At 40.4% G+C, this 23,676-nt stretch overlaps 1 protein-coding gene across 7 annotated transcripts in view; it reads left to right on the forward strand.

The window, feature by feature from the left end:
* Nucleotides 1–23,676, forward strand: part of MEIS2 (Meis homeobox 2) — a 327,028-nt gene that overhangs the window by 298,957 nt on the left and 4,395 nt on the right. The window lies entirely within an intron of this gene.

Here is a 23,676-nt window from a genome sequence, read left to right on the forward strand (position 1 = left end):
TGAAATTTTGTTGCAATTGGCTTGAGCAATACAATAAGAATACCATAATTACTATAATATGTAATATATATTCTTTACCCATTCCACTCCTCTAATCTTTATCCCTAATAAATATCAGTCCTACACACAGCATGTGTACCCATGGAGTGAGAAGTGATTATTAAGATTATTAAGAATTATAATTAAAAAAAAAGCTTCTAATAAGCATTTTCATCCAGAAACAAAATAAGTGTAAAATCATCAATAAATCAATAAATATAGATCCTAGAAAAATATTTTGCTGTGCTTTAGCAAGACTGACAGCTAGATTCAATGGAATACTCAATTCTGCATTATAAGTGATTATAGAGCGATCTTACTAAATACAATCAGTTAACTTTTGTGCCATTGCCTTCTCATAAATGAGAACACTGTGTGAGGCACCTGGTATTTACCAGAGTTGAACCTACCCATATTATGGAGTAGTAATGGTACTTTTTAAGTTGTTTTCTGTTCCAGATAGAGGTGAATCCAAGGTGATCTTACTAAATACAATCAGTTAACTTTTGTGCCATTGCCTTCTCATAAATGAGAACACATGGTGACAGAAGTAAAACTGAAATCCTGTACAACAATAGTGATGTGCTAGAGACCAAGGTTTGCCAAAAAAAAATACTAACATGTTAAAAGAGGAAAATGTATTATTGAACAGACAAACCATCTGTAGACCAATTAGAGAATAGTGCTTTTTTAGGTGTTAGCTGAATAGTGACCGTCTCAAAAAAAAAAGCATCCTCTATCAAAATTAAAGCTTACTGGCAATCTAGAAGGCCAGTGGCGATGCTTTCAACAACAATTTCTATTGTACTTGTGAGCAATTGGTTACCACGAAGAAGAGTATGTACAGAAAATAGCACCCTACTGTCAATGGTTGGAGGAGATGCCCTTGGTGTGTAGAATAAATGCATTCCTGATGAAGAAAGAAGGAACTAAATCTGTATTGTGAAAAATTGAGGCCTATCATGTGCTGCAAAAAAAAAAAGGAAAGTATGAAAGATTTGTCATCAGTTCAGGCCTACAAAAGGAAAATGGGACAGTTAAATCTGTAATAGGTCTGAAACTGAAAAATAAGTCTTGTTACTTTGATATGTTGAGTCTTTGATGAAGTATTAAGTTGTTTTGGGAATAAAAAATAAAAGAGTACAAGACTGTACATTTGATCAGGTGAATCTGTCCCTTAAAGCACTATTGAGAAACCATTCACTCACAATACTGGTGGTATAGTATGATAGACTTATGGAAAGAAATGAGACCAAAAGAATCTAGTGATAAGCATGGCTTTGGCCCTAATAAAAGAACCAGCAGCATGCAAGAAACCTTGGAAACAGAGCGAAGTGTATGCAAACAAGTGTATACAAACAGTGCAGCAAATTGGATATGCAGCATGCCTATAAACAATGTCCAGCATATAGTCAAAAATGTCACAGGTGTGAAAAGAATAACCTAAAATGTGCAAAACTACAAAAGCAGTTCCACAAATATACATAGACGTGCCAAAGGAGTATGAATCTAAAGAAAATATGGGCAGGGTATAAGAAAGAAAGCTGCATTGAAACAATATACACTAATGGAATACCCATTGCTTATAAGTTTGATACTACTTCCCAAGTTATACAGCCAGTTTGGTGTAGTGGTTAAGACATCAGGCTAGAAACTGGGAGACCATGAGTTCTCGTCCCAGCTTAGGCACAAAACCAGCTGGGTGACTTTGGGCCAGTCACTCTTTCTTGGCTGTAGGAAGGAGGCACTGGCAAACCAGTTTTGAAAAACCTCACCAAGAAAACTGCAGGGACTCATCCAGGCAGTCTCCAGGAGTCAAAAAACTGACTCAAAAGCACCAAAAATAACAACAGCAAACATTCCTAAATCAATCTAATAGTTGAAATGTAACAGATTGAAGCTTAAGCCAGTTCTGAAGTCAGTAGCCATGCATCTAACAAGTTAAATTTTTAAACAAGTATATTCAAAGAGTATTATCAAATCCTGATACAAGTGGAACTCTTAGCAGAAGTGGCAGGCAGAAATATATTTTCCAAGCTGGATGCATCAGTTGGGTTTTGACAAATGCCACTAGATGAAAAAAGCATAAGCCTACATATGCCTGATATAGGGCCAATGTACATTTAAATGCATTTCCTTTGGGTTGTGCTCCTGACTTGTTTCTTTGCACCATGCAACAACTTACAGATAATATTCCAGAAACAGGGCCCTTAACACACTCAGGGCCCCAGGCCCGGGCACATAACCAGGTTTTCAAGACATTATGAAAGGCTAACAGAGTCAGGGCCATCCTAAACTCTGGAAAGAGAATGTTCCAGAGGGCAGGGGCTTCATCAGAGAAGGCATGCCTCCTAGTCCCCGCCAGCTGACAGTCCTTGGCTGATAGGACCCATAGTATGCCCAGCCTGCTGTACCGAACTGGATGGGTAGAAACAACTGGGAGAAGACAATCCCTTAGGTAGCCCATTCCCAAGCCATGAAGGGTTTAAAGGTGACAACCAGCACCTTGAATTGTACCCAGAAAGACACTGGCAACCAGTGCAGCTCACACAGTAGTGGGGTTACATGTGTCAAATATCTGACACCATTTACTACCCATGCAGCTGAATTCTACACCAGTTGAAGCTTCTGAATGCTCTTCAAGGGCAGCCCCATGTAGAGTGTGTTGCAATAATCCAGACAAGAGGTCATGAGGGATGATTGACTGTAAGCAAAGCCTCCTAGTCAAGGAATGGGCACAACTGGCACACAGCCCAAAGGGTGTGCAAAGGCCCTCCTAGCCATGGCTGCCACCTGCTCTTTTAGCAGGAGTAGTGAGTCCAAGAGGACACCCAGATTGTGCACTGGGTCTGTCTGGGGCAGTGCCACCCCATCCAGTAACAAAGGTAGAAAAACATTGTCACCAGAAGGCCAAAATACCCAAATCCATTCAGTCTTGCCTGGGTTGAGTCGAAGCCCATTGTGCCCCATCCAGGCCCCTCTAGCCTCAAGGCACTGGGACAGGACATCCATGGCATCACTCAGGTGGTCCAGGGTAGAGATATAAAGTTGGTTATCATCAGCATATTGATGATACCTCACCCCAAACCATTGGATCACCTCACCCAGCAGCTTCATGTAGATGTTAAATAGGAAAGGAGAGGGGACCAAGCCCTGGGGCACCCCACAAAGTAGGGGCCATGGGCAGGACCTCTCCCTCCATCAACACTGATTGGAACTGACCCTGGAGGAAGGAGGAGAAGTAATACAACACAGTGCCACCCACCCCTAACTCCCAAAGCCGGTCCAGAAGGATATAATGATTGATGATATTGAAGGCCGCTGAGAGGTCAAGAAAAGCAAGGATGGATGCACTACCCCCGTCCTGCTCCTGCCAGCGGTCATCCAAGACCATGATCAATGCTATCCCAGTCCCATATTTAGGCCTGAATCCTGACTGAAAGGGATCCAGATAGTTGGGTCGAGTGATAGGCTCTTGAGGAGAGGGTGCACCACCGCCTCCTTAAGAGCTGGAGGGACAACACCCTCCCTCAAGGAAGAATTAACCACCACCCAGACCCAATCATGCATCCCCCCCCAAGCAGCCTTAACCAGCCAGGAGGGGCACAGATCTAATACAGAAGTGGCTGAACTAGCAGCTAAAAGAGCCCTGTCTACCTCCTCAGATTCAACAGGATCAAACTCCCCCCCGATATTTATTTATTTATTTTATTTATCCCACCTTTATTATTTTTTATAAATAATAAAGGCGGAATAATAAAATTACTTCTTCCTCCTCCTATTTTTCCCACAACAACAACCCTGTGAGATGAGTTGGGCTGAAAGATTGACTGGCCCAAGGTTACCCCATCAGCTTTCATGTCTAATGTGAGGTTTCAGCCCACGTCTGACTCCGAAAATGAAACTTATCCAGAGACAGAGGGGGAAACTGAAACTGCTCAGGAGAGGCTTGAAAAAGCAGAACCAGGAAGTGACTCAGCAGAGCGGGAGAAATGGTAAATGGGGATTTGAACTCTCTAATCTGTGAGCGAGACAGGAGAGCTGAGAAGCGCATGAATCAGAAAGCAGCCTGATTGGCTGCTGGAGAGACAAGGTGGGGAAGGGATTGGCATAAAAGGCAGACGTGCAAAGAGCAAGCTGCTGGAGACAACTGATCCTTCGAGCTCACAGCCATTGCAGAAGAGTCCTTACCTGCATCGGAAGCCTTGCCTGTAGCCAGATTGGAATCAGCACCAGTGTCTTCTACCTCCGAAGATTTGCCTTCTGCATAAGCTGCTTCAGAGGATCCTCCTCCTGCCATCCTGGCTGAGCACAGTCTCATGTCTAGCTGGGGACCTCGTCACTGCATTTCAGCGCCAATCAGGTGTGTACCCAGTCCTGCTCCTAGCCCACAGCCTTGCCTAGGATCTTCAGTCCAGTCCAGTCCTGCTTCCAAGCTCCAGCCGTGGCCAGGTTCTCCAGTCCAGTCCCACCTCATTCCAAGCCCACAGCTGTGTCTAGAATCTTCAGTCCGGTCTAGCCTGGCTCCAGGCTCTCAGCCCTGCCTAGGAACTCCAGTCCAGTCCAGCCTTGTTTCAAGCCTGCAGTCTTGCCTCAAGTCTCCAGTCCAGTCCAGCCTTGCTTCCAGTTCTCAGCCTTGCCTAGAATATCCTGCCAAGCCGAGCGTAGTCTCCAGAGCCAAGCCTTGTCCAGGGGTTCCAGCTCAAACTTGCCCAGCCTCCACGTGTCAGTCCGGCCCTATCTGCGTGCCAGTCCACAGAACCTTGCCTCCAGCTTCTGCTTTGCCACACACTTTAGCTTCACCAAGCCTGACAGCTTTGATCAGAGAGTTAGCTGAATTCTGCCTTGCTGTTCTGTCACAGTCTGACCCTGCAACCATGCCTGTTCATCCGTCTTTGCCTGGGTGGTCTTGATTAGAACTACCTTGCCTTATTATTCACCAAGACTCTATTACTGTAAGTAGTTGTTTTAAATAAAGAGTTTTGATAATAATTCTGTCTGGCTGCCTCATAGTCTGAGCAAGACATCTAAGGCAGGCCTAGAACTCACAGACTCCTGGTTTCTAGCCCAGCACCTTAACCACTAGACCAAACCGGCTCTAATAACCATGCAGGACTCAGCCCTTATAACCTCCACTAGTTCTGCCCTAAGGCTGGAGTCCAATGTAGAGTGAATACAAGTGACTTTATCCACAGCATATTCCTCACAGTGACCCTGTAGGTGAATCCCAGTATTACTCCCTCCAAGGAGAGACCAGGTCACCTGAAACAGGGCTGCTGGGCAGCTATCTGTGGACACAATAAGGGCAGAGAAATAATTACATTTCACTTCCCTTACCCCCATGAGGTTGGCTCTAATAGCAACTCTAGTTCGATCATCTTCATTCTTTGTCATTCAGCAGCAGCACTCTCTTCAGCAAAGGATCGTTACCTTGTCGTGGTGCTGGAGCTTGAGCACCTCAATGATGCCATGAGCTAAACCGTGAAGGGCCACCCAAGACGGGAAGGTCATGACAGAGAGGTCAGACTAAATGCGATCCCTGGGGAAGGTAATGGCAACCCACCCCAGTATTCTTGCCGTGAAAACTAAATGGATCAGTACAACCAGAGATATGTCGGTATACCATCGGAAGGTGAGACCCCCAGGTCGGAAGATGGTCAAAATGCTACTGGGGAGGAACAGAGGATGAGCTCAACTAGCCCCAGACGTGATGACGCAGCTAGCTCAAAGCCGAAAGGACGGCTAGCGGCCGACGGTGCTGGTGGTGAACGGCGAATCCGATGTTCTAAGGATCAACACACCATTGGAACCTGGAATGTAAGATCTATGAGCCAGGGCAAATTGGATGTGGTTATTGGTGAGATGTCAAGATTAAAGATAGACATTCTGGGCGTCAGTGAACTGAAATGGACTGGAATGGGCCACTTCACATCAAATGACCACCAGATCTACTACTGTGGACAAGAGGACCACAGAAGAAATGGAGTAGCCTTCATAATTAATAGTAAAGTGGCTAAAGCAGTGCTTGGATACAACCCAAAAAACGACAGAATGATCTCAATTCGAATTCAGGGCAAGCCATCTAACATCACAGTGATCCAAATATACGCCCCAACCACAAATGCTGAAGAAGCTGAAGTAGAGCAGTTCTATGAGGATCTGCAGCACCTACTGGACAACACGCCTAAAAGAGATGTTATTTTCATCACAGGAGACTGGAATGCTAAGGTGGGCAGTCAAATGACACCTCGAATTACAGGTAAGTATGGCCTGGGAGAACAAAATGAAGCAGGACATAGGCTGATAGAATTTTGCCAAGACAACTCACTCTGCATAACAAACACTCTCTTCCAACAACCTAAGAGACGGCTTTATACATGGACTTCACCAGATGGACAACACCGAAATCAGATTGATTACATCCTTTGCAGCCAAAGGTGGCGGACATCTGTACAGTCGGTAAAAACAAGGCCTGGAGCTGACTGTAGTTCAGATCACGAACTTCTTCTTGCACAATTTAGGATCAGACTAAAGAGATTAGGGAAGACCCACAGATCAGCTAGATATGAGCTCACTAATATTCCTAAGGAATATGCAGTGGAGGTGAAGAATCGATTTAAGCGACTGGACTTAGTAGATAGGGTCCCGGAAGAACTCTGGACAGAAGTTGGCAGCATTGTTCAGGAGGCGGCAACAAAATACATCCCAAAGAAAGAGAAAACCAAGAAGGCAAAATGGCTGTCTGCTGAGACACTAGAAGTAGCCCAAGAAAGAAGGAAAGCAAAAGGCAACAGTGATAGGGGGAGATATGCCCAATTAAATGCAAAATTCCAGAGGTTAGCCAGAAGAGATAAGGAATTATTTTTAAACAAGCAATGCGCGGAAGTGGAAGAAGACAATAGAATAGGAAGGACAAGAGACCTCTTCCAGAAAATTAGAAACATTGGAGGTAAATTCCAGGCAAAAATGGGTATGATCAAAAACAAAGATGGCAAGGACCTAACAGAAGAAGAGATCAAGAAAAGGTGGCAAGAATATACAGAAGACCTGTATAGGAAGGATAACAATATCGGGGATAGCTTTGATGGGGTGCTCAGTGAGCTAGAGCCAGACATCCTGAAGAGTGAGGTTGAGTGGGCCTTAAGAAGCATTGCTAATAACAAGGCAACAGGAGACGACGGCATCCCAGCTGAACTATTCAAAATCTTGCAAGATGATGCTGTCAAGGTAATGCATGCTATATGCCAGCAAATTTGGAAAACACAAGAATGGCCATCAGACTGGAAAAAATCAACTTATATCCCCATACCAAAAAAGGGAAACACTAAAGAATGTTCAAACTATCGAACAGTGGCACTCATTTCACATGCCAGTAAGGTAATGCTCAAGATCCTGCAAGGTAGACTTCAGCAGTTCATGGAGCGAGAATTGCCAGATGTACAAGCTGGGTTTAGAAAAGGCAGAGGAACTAGAGACCAAATTGCCAATATCCGCTGGATAATGGAAAAAGCCAGGGAGTTTCAGAAAAACATCTATTTCTGTTTTATTGACTATTCTAAAGCCTTTGACTGTGTGGACCATAACAAATTGTGGCAGGTTCTTAGTGGTATGGGGATACCAAGTCATCTTGTATGCCTCCTGAAGAATCTGTATAACGACCAAGTAGCAACAGTAAGAACAGACCACGGAACAACAGACTGGTTTAAGATTGGGAAAGGAGTACGGCAGGGCTGTATCCTCTCACCCTACCTATTCAACTTGTACGCAGAACACATCATGCGACAAGCTGGCCTTGAGGAATCCAAGGCTGGAGTTAAAATCTCTGGAAGAAACATTAACAATCTCAGATATGCAGATGATACCACTTTGATGGCTGAAAGCGAAGAGGAACTGAGGAGCCTTATGATGAAGGTGAAAGAAGAAAGTGCAAAAGCTGGTTTGCAGCTAAACCTCAAAAAAACCAAGATTATGGCAACCAGCTTGATTGATAACTGGCAAATAGAGGGAGAAAATGTAGAAGCAGTGAAAGACTTTGTATTCCTAGGTGCGAAGATTACTGCAGATGCTGACTGCAGTCAGGAAATCAGAAGACGCTTAATCCTTGGAAGAAGAGCAATGACAAATCTCGATAAAATAGTTAAGAGCAGAGACATCACACTGACAACAAAGGTCCGCATAGTTAAAGCAATGGTGTTCCCCGTAGTAACATATGGTTGCGAGAGCTGGACCATAAGGAAGGCTGAGCGAAGGAAGATCGATGCTTTTGAACTGTGGTGTTGGAGGAAAATTCTGAGAGTGCCTTGGACTGCAAGAAGATCAAACCAGTCCATCCTCCAGGAAATAAAGCCAGACTGCTCACTTGAGGGAATGATATTAAAGGCCAAACTGAAATACTTTGGCCACATAATGAGAAGACAGGACACCCTGGAGAAGATGCTGATGCTAGGGAGAGTGGAAGGCAAAAGGAAGAGGGGCCGACCAAGGGCAAGGTGGATGGATGATATTCTAGAGGTGACGGACTCGTCCCTGGGGGAGCTGGGGGTGTTGACGACCGACAGGAAGCTCTGGCGTGCGCTGGTCCATGAAGTCACGAAGAGTCGGAAGCGACTAAACGAATAAACAACAACAAGCAGCACTCTACGCATCTCTTAGCCCTCTTTAGTTCCCTTAGCTCTTCCATATACCACAGAGAGTTCCGAGAACCATGGCCATGGAGAGGCCACTCAGTTGCAATCCAGTCCGAAGCTGCGGCTGCTCTCATATTCCACCAAGGCTTCGACCAGACTGTGTAGCAGACCTTCCGGAACAACCCAAAGCTCCCTCTGGAACCCAATCAGATCCATCAGTGGCCTGGGGTGGACTGATCTAATAGGCCCAGCCTCCCTGAAGAGGTGGGTGATGCCAGAGAACTGGAGGCTCACCAGGGAGTGATCTGATCATGACAGGGGAGAAACCAGTATCTTCCCCCAAATCCAGAACACCCTGCCACTGCTCCAACAGAAAAAACAGGTCGGGCATATGAGCGCTTTTATGCATCGGGCCATAGATGACTTGGGACAGGCTCATGGCTGTCCTGGTGGCCATGAACTCCTGAGCTACCTCAGACCCCATGCCCAGAGAAGGCAAGTCCTCCAAGACCATAAGCCTGGGGAAATTCCCCACCAAGCTGGCTATGGAGTCAAGAAGTTCAAGCAGGGAGGTTGCTACACAGCAGGGAGGCTAGTACAATAGCAATAGTCCCAACTGATCCCTCTTAGTGCCCAACTAAGTGCCCAACCAGCAATATGAGGGGCAGCACCCCTGGATGCCTCCCAAATATATTGGATGACCACTGCCACCCTACCTCCCGTACCATGGTGTCTTGGCTGGTGCCACACCCAGAATCTAGCTAGACATGTCTCAGAGATGGGAACCCTTTCCCTGTCCTATCCCAGCCAGGTCTTAGTAATGCACACCAGGTCAGCCTTTTCCTCAACAATTAAGTCATGAATGAGGGTAGCCTTATTGCAGCAGCTGACAGCCCAGGGCCTTAAATGTCTGCCATCCATGGCCTGGGAACAAGTTTGAGGGCCTGGAACGTGCCACAGGAACAATATACCTGTGGCACAGTCCCCATGAGCAGTCCACCCCCATCCCCTGTCTTACCTTCCCCTACCTGTCACTATTGAGATGTTACTACCTTCCTTCATCCCTTCAGAGCCTTCCCCCGTCCCTTGTCCATAGAGGTCCATGCCCAAGCCCACAGACCCCACCTTGCACAATCAACAACCAACCAACTAGGGGCCCCCTAATACCAGAGGCACTTTTGCGGAGCACTCAGCACCTCCAGCTAATCAGGGACCCACCTCACCTCACCCCCATATATCAACCACGTAATGCCTTCAGGTAGTCCCCTATCACCAGACTGGTTAGGCACCCAAGTATTCACAGTTTCAATTATTCAAAAAAAAAAAAAAACAACCTTCCCCTAGCTCTCACCTGTGGAAAGGTAGGTAGAATCACAATCCATAACTCACAAACTTTCCTATTTGATGACCAGTCTAATTCCCTAATCCTCCCAGTCAAAGTCCTCTTTGAGACATTGGATTTGGATTTGGATGTAAGCAATTTCATATCTATCTATGAGAAAGAAAGTTTATATGGAAACCAATCACAAACCTTTGATCACCTCACTGAAGAAAGGACTAATTAATATACAACCCAGAATACAGTGACTATTGCTGGCACTTTGATGGTATTACCCTTACGTAAGCTTTAAATCAGGCAAAGATTTAGTAATAGCAGTTGCTGTATCTTGAACATAACTCATGGATTGAATAGTGCATATCAGAAAGGATTATGATCCTGAAATTCATAGATACAGAATGGAGCCATCATGTGTCAATAAACTGGAGGCCATTAAAGCAGATGAACTTCTTAAGAAGGCTCATGAAATAATCACATACAGAGGAGCGTATAGAATCTAGGTGCTTTCTGTTTCTCTTGTCTGAAATTTAAAGATGTGCTTCTCCAGGGTCCCTGAATCATCAAACCTTGCTCATTACAGCTCATAATTGTAGCTCACTGACACGAAGGTTACACAGGGATTGAGAAATCCAAGAGACATGCCAGAGACATTCTGAACTGTCTTACCATGAACTCCAACACTGAAACATAGATTGTTCAGTGTATGGTTTGTCAAACATATCCCTGCTTCCCAGCGGAACCCTTCAGAGATGAGGGTTTTCCTTTGGCTACATAGGAAAAGGTAGGCAGTAACTTGTTCACATTACATGATAACAGACCACTTTTAAAATTATCCAGAAGTAGGTCAACTATAGGACTTATTAACACAAATGACTACTTGCTAAATACAACATATCACAAATTCTGATAATAGATCATAGTTTACAGTCTGCAGGTGTTAAGTTGGACTTGCAGACTCTAAGAATCATCGAAATACTCTTGAAAAAGGCTACAAAGTTTGAAAGAGATCATTATCTTCTTACGAACTACATGGTATACTCTTTGCAATGTGGGAAGTCCCTAGCTGAGGTATTTAGTGAACTCAAAGAAAGATACATAAACACAAACAAAAATTGCCACAATGACAGAGTTATGTCTCTTTGTCCACTCCTATAAGATGGAAGTGTCAGACTAAAGGTCCAAAATACTTGGGACCTCAAGCCAAAATGATACCACAAAGATCACCACAGTTTGAATTAGAATCAGTACAGATTCTTTAATTAAAGAGATCTTCTAGTTCTCTCTGAAAATAGAGACATAGAACAAGCTAGAGTTATCAGTGAATAGAATAATCAGTATCAACGAAGATGACAAAGGATATAGATGCCCCTATATGAGTTCCACAGAGCGGACATGTAATCAAAAAGCCAAACAGAGTAATTGAAGTGTTGAATTTTGGAGAAGTTATTTTATTATAGAAAGAGAGAGGCATGTGAGGAAGTCCCCTTTTTTAGGTCAGAGTTGAGCCTAAGCTGATCTTAATAAACATAATCAATTCACCTCTTGTATCATTGTCTCTTCATAAATGGAAAATATACTTTGATCCATGAGTAATCATTGCTATTATTAAGGACCTCTAACTTTGGGACATTCTTTTCAAGAAGATAAAGCCTTACTCTGTTTTATCTACTATTTTTTATTTAATCTTCTTTTGGTCTCTATTGTATTTAAATGACAAGCCACTTTTAAACATAGAAGACATGTGTTTCAGAATTGGTTGCCCAAAACATCAAAGTCAGTTTAAAGTACAGCCCTGGTAAAATGGCTAGTTAATTATGTTTAGTGAAAGGGATGAAATAAAAACGAATGTTAACAGATTTTAAATAAGTATTTCATAATCAAGGTTTGAAACATTTTAGGCCATAAACAGTATGTTGCATGTAGCTTTTTCTTCCACTAGAGTTCCATTCAGAATATTTGGCTAGTAGGAAAAAAGGAAAGCAATCTTTGCCAAATTTCCCAGTGCCTCAATACTATCTCCTATGCTGTTCCAAAAGATCCTCCCAGAGGAAGGGAAGGGAAGGGAAGGGGAGAATGAATCAGGAGTCACAGAGGAGAAGGGAGAAGAACATTGGTAAAAATAGCCTCTTCTCTATTATGCTGAGAAAATATTCTGTTAGATCAGATCCAAACAATGGTAATTTGTATTATCATACATTCCTCTGCAGTTATTATTTCCACATTCAGGATTGAACTATATTAAACTGTATAAACTGTATAAAAGTGGCCTTCACATTGGTTTCATTCAGAATTCATTGGAAATACATCAATTGGATAATTTTTATACACAATAGCCTGCTTTTTAAAACCAGTCTATTAATTCTGTGTACTGGGGTATTCTTTCTCACACGGTACTACTCCATTAAAATGTTTCATAAAACAATAATCCTTTAAAACCAATCTGGGATACAAGGTATAGGGTTTCATATAACACTTCATGGATTATATATGTGATTATGATGTATTATAGGGTTTTGTGTAAATACAGACTTGAAGATTGGTTACTGAATATAAGATGCTGAAGATTACTTTAAGGCTTTTGACACAAAAGCCACAAAGCGAAGGGCCCCGTTTTGCTGACACTGACAGATTTTAAGATCTCTTGGCTGTATTTATATTTAATTCTCTGTATTGTTTTAATTGTTTAACTGTTTTTTTATTATTGTCAGACGCCCAGAGTCACTGGTCTGAGATGGGTATCTATATTAATTAATTAAATAAATAAATAAATAAATAAATGCAGTATATGATGAAAGCAAAGCATGTGTGAGAATAAATGGAATATTTAGTGAATGGTTTAGCATTGAGGAGAGAATAAGACAAGGTATACAATGTCTCTATGGTTGTTTTTAATGTATTTCTAGACATATAAGAATTGGTTTTAATGATGGAAGAGATATGTTTATTGGGAATTTGACTGTATGTGAAATTTGTGTGTAGATGATGCTTTGTTCATTCATTCATTCATTCATTCATTCATTCATTCATTTGATTTATATAGCCACCCATCTTATGCAACATAACCTTGAGTGGCTCATAGATGATAGGAAAAACAGGAAAAACAGTTTAAAGAAAACATAGAAACCAACATAGAAATTCCTAGTGCCCCAATCTGCAATACATCCCCACATATCCAGAAAGAACTTAACTGGGCTCCAGCTTCACAGTACCCCAACACTTATGGAAAAATCCAGGGTTTTTTAAATATTTTTTATTTTAAATTAAATAGTAACAGAAAAAGAAAACAAAACACAAGAAAATTATAATGCAAATACATATATTCTCAAGAAAAAACTGAGAGCCACTTTGGTCTAGTGGTTAAGGTGCTGGGCTAGAAACCAGGAGACTGTGAGTTCTAGTCCCACCTTAGGCATGAAAACCAGCTGGGTGACCTTGGGCCAGTCACTCTCTCTCAGCCCAACTCACCTCACAGGGTTGCTGTTGTGGGGAAAATAGGAGGAAGAGGGAGTATTAGGTATGTTTGCCGCCTTGAGTTATTTATAAAAACAATAAAGGTGGATATAAATAAAACAATGCATAAATGGGAAAAGCCATGGCACAATTAACAAGCCATTCAGGTGTAGGGACAATGCAGCCACCCTGGAAGACATATATGGGGTCCCCTTACCAACCTTTGCCCAGACTGAAGAAGCTGCTTGGAGAAGCAGTGAAACATTTCAACCAAAAAGAAAGAAATCCAGTTGCCATGACTCAACCTACAGACTAGGTCTTAAAGGCATTTTTGAAGGCTAGGCTTGTAGGTGCCTGCTGGATCTCAGGGAGAAGGGTGTTCCAAATGTGGTTGGTTGATAAACCAAATGACTAGCAGCAAATATTATATTGTTGGGTTTGTGATGTTCCTTGAGCTTGCTTGTATTCCTGCAGACATTTCATTCTTCAGGCTAGGTAACATCATCAGTGTTACTCATCTTGGTAATGAAAGGTCTGCAGGAAGAGAAGCAAGATAACAGAACATGAGAGCCCAACAATCTTGAGCTACATATGTTCTCAAGTATGGCAAATATTAGATTGTAAGATGCAAGAAGTAGTATGGATCTGGAAATTAATGCATCAAATACCATAGCAGTTGTCTTTGACAGGAAAAAGTGAGTGAACATTTACAACTTACACATAAATGCCAAAAAACTAATGCAAGTAGATGAATTCATGTGCCTTTGTAGAATAATTACTAAAGATAAGGAAATGGACATTCAAATCTGGTAGAAAGACATTAGATAGTATGTGGTCTTTTGCAAGGAATGAATATTTGTCAAAAGATGTTAAATTGGCTATATATAAGAGCATATATAAGAGCATATTCTGGCCACTTTGTTATGTGGGAGTGAGTATTGGGTATCTCAGGAGGAATAAAATAAAATTGAATGGAGTAGGAATGAGATGTTTAAAACATTGGTATCATCAAATAAAAAGAGAGAGAGTAAATAATGAAGGAATGTATATTGAATGCAAAAGTCATGAATGAGTCAAGTCCTTTGAGAACTGAACAGTCTATAAATGAATTTATAGATATGTTCACGTTCTGTAATCCCATCCCATATTTACAATCCTAGGAGACATAAAAGAAGTGTTGCTTTTAATTCTGAAGTCACATGGTCAACATTTCAAAAATTATACTATACTATGGCTTAGGGGTTTGTTTGTTTTTCTGTTCTATGCAGTTTTCTTAACATTCATTCTGAAGTGCTTCTGAAAATCTTACCAACTTACCAACTGTTATATAACTTTTTGGTTGACAGTAATGTTTTGTTTTGTTTTCCATTTGGACATATCCAAGCAAGGGGGACCCACCACCCACCAATTGTTAGCTCCAAAGAGTAACTACTTAACTTATTGTTAAGTAGTTTTTTTCTTAGTTAAAACAAAAACAAAAAGTTTTGTTAATTTTGGTGAGTTCTAATTTAGGATTTTTTTAAGGATATAGTTTATTATATCATAGTGTTATAGTCCACACATATTTGTAACACACTGTAATTAATATATAATGTCTTATAATAAACTTTGACCATTTTTTTACTTCAGTAAAAATTACACTAAAAAGGAACATTTTTCCTAATATTCTATCATTTAATATGACCCTTCCTGTATCTTAAATCTAGTATCTTATGCCCTGGACTCTGAAATAAACGAAAATAGATGTAATCCTATGTTACATCCCTTCAGAGTGCTCTGAAGTATCTTTTTTCAAGGATAAACATACCAGCTCCTTAAATCTCTCTTTTTATATCTTAGTTTGTGGTAGCCTGATCATCGTCAATGCCTTTTCTGAACCTTTTTAATTTCTCTGAATCATTCTTAAAGAATTCCATCCTCTGAAAAGGCAGTCAAACCAAAGCTGAATAAGATGGAATGATTATTTCCCATGATTTAGAAATTACACTTTGGTTGATAGAGCCTAATGAAGTTGAGGTGTGTTATATGGCTTCCAAATTTGCCTTTTTGGAAGCCATATAATGCACCTGGTTCACATTCAGTTTGCAATCCACTATTATTTCTGGATCTTTTTCACAAGTACCATTGCCAAGTCAGGTACCTACCACCTTACACATGTGCTTTTGATTTTTGTTTCCTAAGTAAAAAGTAATTGCACTTGTGTCTATTAAATTTCATTCTGTTACTTTTGGTCCATTTCTTGATCTGTTAAGATAATTTTTAATTATATTTCTTTATTCCTGAGTATTAGCTACACCATCCAATTTTATATTATCTGCAAATCTGATAAGTGTTCCTTTATTTCTTCATCCAAATTATAAATTACAATATTGAAAAGTGAACAGTCAAGGACCAATCTTAGTGGCACCCCACTTGATATATCTGTCCAATTTTATGAGGAGCCATTGATGACTTGCAGTATAGTGAATATAACTGATCTCTAGTCATGGATTCATTAATTTTTTCCCTTCTTTCACATTAAAACTAACAATTTTATAACAACTGTTTGAGATCTCTGGGAACTGCAGTAAGGCTTTATTCTAGAGGAAGAAATGGGCTAACAGTCTTCTAGATGCTCTTTGCTTTGCTCATAATTGGCTCCAGAAATCTCACAAACTATGAACAGAAGATACACTGATTGAAGGAAATAGCTTTCTATTAATATTCTCAAATATTTTCTTAAATTTAGCTTCAGTTTTTTTTATCACACAGAGAGGTCAGAAATCCCAGTGTTGTTGGTTGCTCACTGGTTAACTATGAGAATAGCAGTTGGGCAGATTGCAAGAATAGAGTTAAACATTTCTCACATATTCTGAAACACTGTCTTGTCATCATCAAGTGCAACAAGAAGAGGTTTCAACAACAGAATTAACAAATCTTGTCTGATCAATAATTTGTGTATTATAGCCCTTTTGTCTGAAGTAATAAAAGATGAAGTGCAGGATGTCCAATGGGCATTACCAGATGTGAGAATAGCAGGATGTCCAATGGGCATTACCAGATGTGACTTAAAATCTTCTAGGGAAGTGAACTGAGCTCCCAGATGATTAGTCAATGATGTTTCCCAGGCACCTTCCATTGTGCCAGATCAGGGCTTCTTCCTACAGCAAAAATCTTCCCATTGCAACAGGAGCAAGGAGGAATCCTGAACCTCAAAGAGTGGAAAGCATCCTAGTCTTTTTTGGGGGGGGAGGGGTTCATTTTCTTCCCATACAGATATTAAACCACTGATTATTGATTGATTTAATTTAGATACTCCCTTAATCCAGTTGGACTCTAGACTGTTTACAGTTTGGTGATATCCCTGGTACAATGATATCTATTTCCTTGGTTCCTGACATCTTGTTATAGAATGTGTCTCTGAAAGGGGTGGTGATGTGGTGTATTTCAGCGGTGCCACTGGTTCTCAGGAAGGCAGGAGCATGTTCCAAGGAGGTAGAGGAGATAAGCGGAGGCACAGTCTGGGAAGCAATGGTGGGAAAACAAAGAGGTTCAGGATAGCCCTGCCCTAGAGTCTCCCAGGTTATTTCCCCTTAGGTTAGGCAGAGTAGCTTTAGTCTGGCAAGATTCTGTCTATACGGTGTGAGCAAATAAAGAACTGGAGTTTGAATGGACTGACTCTTTGTTGTTCTTGAGCTGGGCCTGACACGTCTTTTTAACTGTACGTTGAATTACATTATTCAAACTTTGGTTGTCTGTGAATTGATTTCTAGATTCTGACATGAACAAAGAAAAATTTGCACTTACTGTCAGTGTTTCTATCCTATGCCAGAGTTCTGGACATGGAATGGTGGATTTAAGCTTCAGGAAGACAAGTTCTGATTGAATGTTAGAAAAGGCTATCATCAGTAATGGAAATTTGACAGCAATTACCTGAAGAGGTGGTGGGCTCCTCTTTACTGAATGTATTTAACTGCAGCCAAAAAGCCATCTGTCTAGGTTAGACTCAGTTACCTAAACAGCTTTTTCCAAGAATCTATTATTCTTACCGTCACATCATGTCATCTGACATAGATTCTTTAATTTGGTAGTTGAGAATTAGGAGAATAAATGTGCTTTAATTTTTTGCAACTGATTATTAAATGTATAGAAGTTGTTGCAGCTTATTGGAATTTTCAGAGTGTCTTTATATTTCCCTATATAATTACATTATTTTCTAATTAGATCCATTCTTCTGAAGGAGAAAAATATATGGTTAACTTGCCCAATTCATTTTAAAGTAAATCTGTCTTAAAAGAACTGAGAACCTTCTCAGTGAACTGGTGATTCAGGATCTACTTAGGATTTCTCAAGTATATTGTGTTCTGTGAATATGAAAAACTGTCCCATGGCTGAGTTCCTTCAGATGTTTAAGCTTTGATAAATATGCAAGAACACATGTAGCTTTTAGCAAAGTAGTCCTATACACCATCTTGTGAAAATTGACATCATACTATCAACAGGGACCATGAAAAAGGGCAGTTTTAATTAAAAGTAATCTATGTAGTATCATACGGAGCTCTCCTTTCCTACTGCAGATCTCCTTAAAAGTTGATACTTGTGCAACAATTGCAAGAATTTCATGGGAAAGTTGCAATGGTAGATGAAGATACCTATTTTTTCCAAGACCACTGAGACCATGCAGTATATTCCATATGAGCTATTCCAGATGTTGAATTACCACTTACTATCACATTGTGAGTTAAGTTCAGAACTGTTAGTTCGTTTATATGAACATCTGCTTTAAACATAAAAAAACTATTTTAGTGAGTTTCAGGTTCTGTAAGTCAGAACAAGTGGTTTTAGTATTTTCTTCACAATCTCTTCTGAAATTTAATGTGAAGTAAGAAAGGGTTTATAAGGAAAGCAAAGAAGCATTATCAGATAGATTTACTTTATCAGGACTCCAGTATATATATGCATGTGTGTATATAATTATAGAATTATCAGATCCTATAACCTAACAATTTAGTTAGTTTATTTAAAAGATGTTGTATTTCTACGCTTAAACAAAATGATTAGCACACAAACAACTGTCACAAAACTTTCAGCATGCTCTTATCCTAAAGGCTAATATATCTTAAACACTTAAGTTAAACTTCACCTGGATAACACATAGGAAAATGCTATTATTGTCACACACATGAAAAAAGGTTGTGGCACCTTTTTTTAATTGCACTGAAATCAGCTAAGCTGAACTGCTATCCATTTTCTTTGTCTTTCTTCGTTGGCTTGTAGAACACCCAGTTACATTCATGACGGATAGTGTTTCTTAAAGGACCCAGAAATTTGGGATCAATTCATTGCTCTCTGCATCAGGATCTGAAATGTAGGGCTGTCTTCTAACATTGTCATTCAAGGAGACCTATAACACAGTATAACCAGATAGGGCAGAAGAAAGAAGTGTTATGACCCATGTCTTCTACTTGCTCTTTGCAGCTTCATAGTCCTTGCCATTTTGGTGGCTGATACATAAAAACTCTTACATTTAGAAAGAAATACCTCCAGTTCGGCCTGCTGTGGGATCATCTCCTTCCACAAAGGAGATGATCCCACAGCAGTACTCTCCCTTTCAGATGACTTTCACCCTGCTACCCAGTCAGGGGTGGGGGACGACTTGCTCAAATTTGAGAGCCACTGACCTAGGGCTTTTACTGTTTCCTCACAAAATATCTGGTGAATCAATTAACAGCTCACACACAAATACATCTTGTGCTAGACTTCTAAGCTTATAGGCATCCCACTTGATTCATTCTAGTACAGTATATACAGACATTATGTATGTTAGATGCACATACATTAACTAGATTTAGAAACTTTCCCTTAACTTTCATTTCACCATGACCTGTTCTATTTGCTGATATTAAAGTGAGAATAGGCTTTTTAATTGTAAATGTTCATAAAAGCCAGTTCTGTATCTCTTTGGTGAAAGGATTATGAATTGCCTGAGTGTTCTGTATTGTGTAAATGCCCTTTTTAAAAAAAAAAGGAAAAAAAACTTGGGAGGTTGCCTTCTTTTTAAATTAATGTATACATTCTGACCAGTTTCTAAAGATATGACCCCTGGGTGACCTCCTTTAACCTTCCCCTTAATTATTTGTTTGAAGACAGAGTAGCGTTCTCCTGCTGAGAATGAAGAACCATAATGCATTGCAGTGCTGTGAGTAAGAGAGAGTTGTAAGGAAGTGGAAAGGGACATAAATAAGGGGACCACAGATGTAAATAATAAAAAGTGGTTGGAACCGAAATAAAAACTGAAAAAGCAATTTAATTTACCTTATGAATGGCTAAGTTGAAGAAGCAAGGGTCAGCAAGGCTCAAAGTGGAGAAGAATCTGTTGTGTGTTACCAGTCCAAGTACAGTATGTTCTTCTTTAGCTCTGTAAACCTTGCCATCTGCATACATCATTAAAAGCTCATTGAAAAGAAAAAGCCTTATCAGGCTTTCCTGCTAATCTCTTTTGGCATTAAGTTCAGCTGATAAAAGGCATGCTGGATGCAGAAGCTCAGGTCAGTTTCAGTTTGGTCAGTGTGACAACTTATTGGAAAGGGGCTAAGCAAAATACTAGCAAAGGTTTTTGACTTGAAGGAGTATGGAAATATGGAAGTCAGAACGTTTTGTTTGGAATATAGCTGGAGTGACAGAAACTATTCTCTAGCGAAACGAACTATAAAAGCAGTCTTTATTCACTGAGAATTGCCTTTGACTAATTGTAAGTCAGGGTATTCTTTCACAATTGAAGTGTATTTAAATAGTAAATAATATCTTAGATGTGTAAACAAAAAGATACAAAGAAGAATCTGGAGCATATATGCATCATGTGCCCTTTGGAATCCCCACTAGTGTTCTATTGCAGAGGATGTTTGCCCTTTTCATCACCTTGCCCAGCTAAGATACACAAACACATGGAAGGGGTAGAGTTGTATGCATTGCCCTGACTCGGTTTTTTCTGTTCGTGTTCCTTCTAGATTGAACAACAAGGCCTGAAGGGGAATTCTGCTTCCATAAGCTTGAATATGGGTATAACTCTTAATTGTGATTAGAAATCTTGGGGCATACCCAGACTTAAAGCTGCTCCTGTCCTGTGCTCATTCCAGCTTGTCTGTAAACCATCTTAAGAAAATCCTGTCCTGACTGAGACACTTTGGCAACAACTTCCAAGGTATTCAGTCCAGACAGCAGGCTGTCCCGTTAGACAATTCTCCTGTTGCTTCCTGACAGCAGGCTACCTCATCCTTCCTACTGGATAGTTCTCCTTTCTGTTCCAGGAAAGCAATTGCCAATCACTTTCCTTCACGTAGGTGGGACATATATATGTCCTCCTGAACATGCATACGTACATACATGCATTCTATATGTATGGGTGTGTATTCATACATGCATATGTTTGTGTGTGAGTGAGTATAATATATAATATGTAGGTATATGCATACATACACATCCAAAGTTAAACTGAATTTATATATACAAAGATAAAATATCAAAATATCCAACAACAAAAAACTTTGTTACTGCCCTTCTGCCCTCTAATATCTTTTAGAGCTACTGTTTACAAACAGTGCTATAATAGCCTAATGGTTATAACTCTTGCCAGTAAAGAAAAGGTTGTTGGTTCAAACCAAAGCAGAAACATGGGGGCTTGTATTACTATTTATTTTCTTCCCTGTGCTTTTTAAAAAAGTAAGTCCATCACTGGATCATTTCATAATTTTTTGAAGTAATTCAAGGTAGAAAATTATCACCTTCAATTCCCAAAGAGCCCAAATAATCTAGGGCCTATTTGGGAGTGGGGTGAAACCCTTTTACTTCAGTTGACAGAAAAATGATAAGATTATGCACCACTAGTTATTAAAAAAAAACAGAGCAAATAGGAAGCTTGGGGAAAATAACATTTTAAAAAATCAGCTGTGTTTCAAACCAGCAACCTTCTATTTTCAAGGCAAATGTAATAGCCATTGTACTATTGCACGAATTAGCTCTGAAAGATATTGGAGACTATAGTAAGCATTGACTAATTTGAAGAGGCATCCCTGCCTCTGTGAAATAGCTAATGAATTCCAGCTGTTAGCTTGCAAGAAATTGAAGTGCTTTATCCCAAATGGACAGAAGCATTCAAGGTGATATAGCATGAAAAAATGTACTTCAGAAGTAGAGCAGATAAATGTGCCCTGAGGTCCCTTTGATGTTGAGTGTGGGATTGATAGAGGGCAGCATCCTCTAGAAACATTTGCTGACCCATTCTGACAACAGGGCACCCATGCAGTGTGGATAAATCCTTGCTTCATCAATGCTCCTAATTATCTAATAGTTCTGTTTTCATTCAAGCCCCCTTCAAGCCTTGCTGCAGAAAGTTTGGAATTGAGGGAGTAGACTTGGTACACTTGGAGACTTGAGAGCAGGGCCAGTGTAGAGCCTTTAAAAAAAAATTATATATTTTTCACTGAAGTGGATTTGAATTCTGGAAGAAATGTGGTGTTTGTATTAGCAGTCCAAATGCTTAATGTTAAAGCAGTCTTGATTAATTTGATAAATGAGTTTAACTATATTAATTTCTGGCCATATTTAAAGCTTCCTGAAAATTTCTATAAACTTGTATATGGTATGCACTGATTCTCACTAAAGTTCTGTTACACAATGGACATGTTTAGTATTCACAAGTGGGTTACAAAGACCCTAAGGTTCATGCTTATTTGCATTTCTAATACTGGATGAAGCTTAAAACACCAAGGCTAGTCCTTCCATTATACAGAGTGAGGTGAATGCCTCAGGCAGCTGATTTTCAGTGTCTTGAAGAGTAGGATATTACAACCAGAGGACACAGGACTATCTGAAGCCCTCCTAAGGCCTTGGGTGCACCACCAGGAGCTTTTCCAAAGTTGTCATTGTATTACAACTGTTAACACAACATGGGAGGGGGGAATTATAGGGTATAATCATATTAATTATGTTCAGTGTAAGACAAATTTATTTTTTGGCCTAGATTCATCATCTTTTCATCTCGTTCAATGCTAGGGATACTTTTTCTTCTTTTTTGTGGGGGGGCGGTGCCTTCAAATCAGTGTTGACTCCTGGTAACTGCCTGGATTAGTCCCTGCAGTTTTCTTAGCAAGTTTTTTCAGAATTGGTTTGCCATTGCCTTCTTCCTAGGGCTGAAAGAGAGTGACTGGCCCAAGGCCACCCAGTTGGCTTTGTGCCTAAGGTGGGACTAGAACTCACAGTCTCCTGGTTTCTAGCCTGGTGTATTAAGTACTGCACCAAACTGCTCAGAGATACTAGATCTGGTGTCATGAGTGAGGATGGTGAGCAGGGGGCTCCCATCCAGGCTGTAAAGCGCATGCATAGTACTGAGGAATTAGGTGGCCATTCAAAGAGACACAGATTGGGCCCGCCTTAACCTTTGGGGTTGATATGTCTAGGTTTTTCCCACGCTTCTTCAGTTTGTTAGGATTTTCCTGTTACGTAGCAACAATAAAACACTAGAGACCTGTTCCTTGTCTCAGCGTGGTTCCTGGCTGTTAGGACATCAGGTTTAAAAACTCTGCCTCAATTTTGTGTTTGTAAAATGGGGATATTGAAAAGTACAGTATATTAGGCATGCTGCATACCCCCCAAAAGGGCATCTCTTGCGACATATAAGGTATAGCTGTCAGATCAGGGCTGCCAAATTCTAGAGGTGTCATCTAGTGGCCATCCTGAGTTTTGCAGTCCAGATCTGCTGGGCTTATGCAACATGCCACTGAAGGATCAGGTCTTGACCCAAAAGAAGTATAATGGGCTTTGGATGAAGAAGCTAAGACATTATTATTTCTTTAGTTATTAAGTTTTTACTTACTTGTGGGATGTGTTTTCATAAGTGTCAAAATAAGCTGGGCAATTCTGAGGCCTGTGTTCCTTGTCTTGAGGAGAGAGGCAACAGAAAACCCGAAGGCAGCCCTGCTGAACCTCACTACTGAAGTGCTGTAAAGGGCAAAGGGTATGCAAAAAAACAAGAGAGAGTAAAATAAACATACCTTGTAAATGATGGCATTAAGTAACCTCCTCAATTAATTTTTGGAAGTGAGGAATCATTGTCTTAGAGTAAACTTGAACCAAGATTAACTGATGTGGGTTGTTATGCATTAACTTAATGGGGAAATATGCAAGCATTTATTTTTGAATTATCCACAAAATTAAATCCAGATTTTCCTTGCTAAATAATGGGTT

Source organism: Candoia aspera, chromosome 1 (genome assembly GCF_035149785.1).
Source record: "Candoia aspera isolate rCanAsp1 chromosome 1, rCanAsp1.hap2, whole genome shotgun sequence".
NCBI classification, from domain to species: Eukaryota; Metazoa; Chordata; class Lepidosauria; order Squamata; family Boidae; genus Candoia; species Candoia aspera.